General features: G+C 32.8%; 1 non-coding gene across 1 annotated transcript; it reads right to left on the bottom strand.

Moving 5' to 3' along the window:
• Positions 1-1,015: 1,015 nt before the first annotated feature.
• Positions 1,016-1,140, bottom strand: LOC136386673 (small nucleolar RNA SNORA26). The gene has a single exon (XR_010748021.1). It is a non-coding gene; the product is annotated as a small nucleolar RNA SNORA26 (small nucleolar RNA).
• Positions 1,141-2,285: the final 1,145 nt, after the last annotated feature.

The following is a 2,285-nucleotide window of genomic DNA, read 5'->3' as shown; positions in this document are numbered from 1 at the left end:
AAAATTCCAGCAAGTTGTGTAAATAATGACAAATTCTAAAGTTTATATAGAGCGGCAAATACTCATAATAGTTAATATAATGTTAAAGGAGAAGAACAAAGTTGGAGGACTGATAATAACATATTCCAAGACTTACTATAAAGCTACAGTAATCAAGATCATGTGGTTTCAATGAAAGAACAGACAAATAGATCAATAAAACAGAGCAAAACATATCTCACACAAATATATTTACCTGATCTTTTACAAAGAAACATAAGCAATATAATGGAGAAAAGATAGTCTTTTCAACAAATGATGCTGTAACAACTAGACATTCACATGCAAACAGAATGAATCTAGACATAGACCTTACATCCTTTACAAAAATTAACTCAAAATGGATCATAGACCTAAATGTAAAATGCAAAACTATCAAAATCCTAGCAGATGGCATAGAGAAAATCCAGATGACCTCAGGTTTGGCAATGACTTTTTAGGTACAATATCAAAGGTACAGTCCATGAAAATAATAATTGATAAACTGGATTTTATTAAATATAAAACCTATTTTGTGAAAGATACTGTTAAAACAATGAAAAGACAAGCAACACACTGTGGGAAAATATTTGCATGTCTGATAAAAGACTGTTACCCAAAATATATAAAGAACTCTTAAAACTCAACAATAACAAACAACCTGATTAAAAATGGGCAAAATATCTGAACAGAAACCTCACCAAATAACATGCACAAATGGCAAATAAGTATACCCCCCCCAAATTGCTTAACATTGTATATCATTAGGAAATTGCAAATGAAAACAATAGAGAGATAATCATTACACACTTATTAGAATGGTGAAAATTCAAAACACCAACACCACCACCACAACAACAAATGCTGGTGAGGATGTGGAGCAACATGAATTGTCCTTCATTGTGGGTGGGAATGCAAAATGGTACAGCAATTTTAGAGGACACTCTGGCAGTTTCTTTCTTTTTTTTTTCTTCTTTCCTTTCTTCTTTCTTCTTTTAACTGTGACTCCAGACAGGATCCAAAGAGGAGTTTTACCCATCTCTTCTTAGGGTTTTATGGAGACTTACTTTACCCTTCTGTGTTAGCCTCCTAAGGCGCTGCATCAGCCTTAAAATCTGGCAGTTTCTTACAAGAGTAAACATAGCTTACTATATGATGCAACAATTGTGTTTTTTGAAATATTTCCCAAAAGTATTGAAAACTTATGTCCACACAAAAATCTGCATACAGATGTTTGTATCAACTGCCCTTACTCATAATTTCCCAAACTTGTAAGCAACCAAGATGTTCTTCAGTAGGTTAATGGATAAACTGTGACACATCCAGACACTGGAATAATATTCAGTGCTAAAAAGAAATAAACTACCAAGCCATGAAAAAATATGCATACTACTGAAAGTCAATCTGAGTAGGTTATATACTGTATGATTCTAATTATATGACATTTTTAGGTAAGACAAAAAAAAATTAGTCATTGCCAGAGGCTGAGGAGAGGAAGAATGAACAAATGGAGCACAGAAGATTTGAAGGAGAGGGAAGAGCAGTGAAACTAGTCTATATGATACTATAATGGTGGATGCACTTATTTTACATTTGTCCAAACCCATAGAATGTACATAACCAAGAAGGAACCCTAATGTAAACTATGAACTTTGGAAATGATGTGTTGATGTAGGTTCGCTGTAATAAATGTACCACTCTGGTGAAAAATGTTGCTGGGGGAGAGCTGTAGGATTGTGGGAGCAGGAGGTATATGAAAACTCTGAATTTTCTGCATAACACTGCTGTGAACCTAAAACATTCCCCCCAAAATAATGTCTCCTGTAAAAAATAGAATGACCACAGACAATCTAGAGCAGTGATAGTCCAACTTTTTTCTATGTGCAACTCATCAGTAAAATATGCAGAGTATACAGCCTTAATAAATGCAGCCTTATAAATTTTGTGTTAAATATGATTATGCTACCACATTATGTACACTATGACAAATAAATTAAAAATATAATTTTTGAAATTATGTATAAGATTTTGTTTATTTCACCATTTCAGAATTTCTTAGTGTATATTTTATAGTATATATAACGAAGTAATCATGGGAATAGTTTATAAATAAATAAATATACATATATTAAGATTTTACTCAGTTTTGTTGTTTTGTTTTTTTTTACTGAGAGTTGTTCAAGTTGCATCAGAAGCAGAGCTAAGCCAAAAACCTTGGTGTAGGGATTCATCTGGTAGGTGATCCCGGAAGCAAGAATGAAGAAACA

This window comes from Saccopteryx leptura, chromosome X (assembly GCF_036850995.1).
Source record: "Saccopteryx leptura isolate mSacLep1 chromosome X, mSacLep1_pri_phased_curated, whole genome shotgun sequence".
In the NCBI taxonomy this organism is placed as follows: Eukaryota; Metazoa; Chordata; class Mammalia; order Chiroptera; family Emballonuridae; genus Saccopteryx; species Saccopteryx leptura.
The sequence above is the reverse complement of the archived record's forward strand: the minus strand, read 5'-3'. Positions and strand labels throughout refer to the sequence as shown.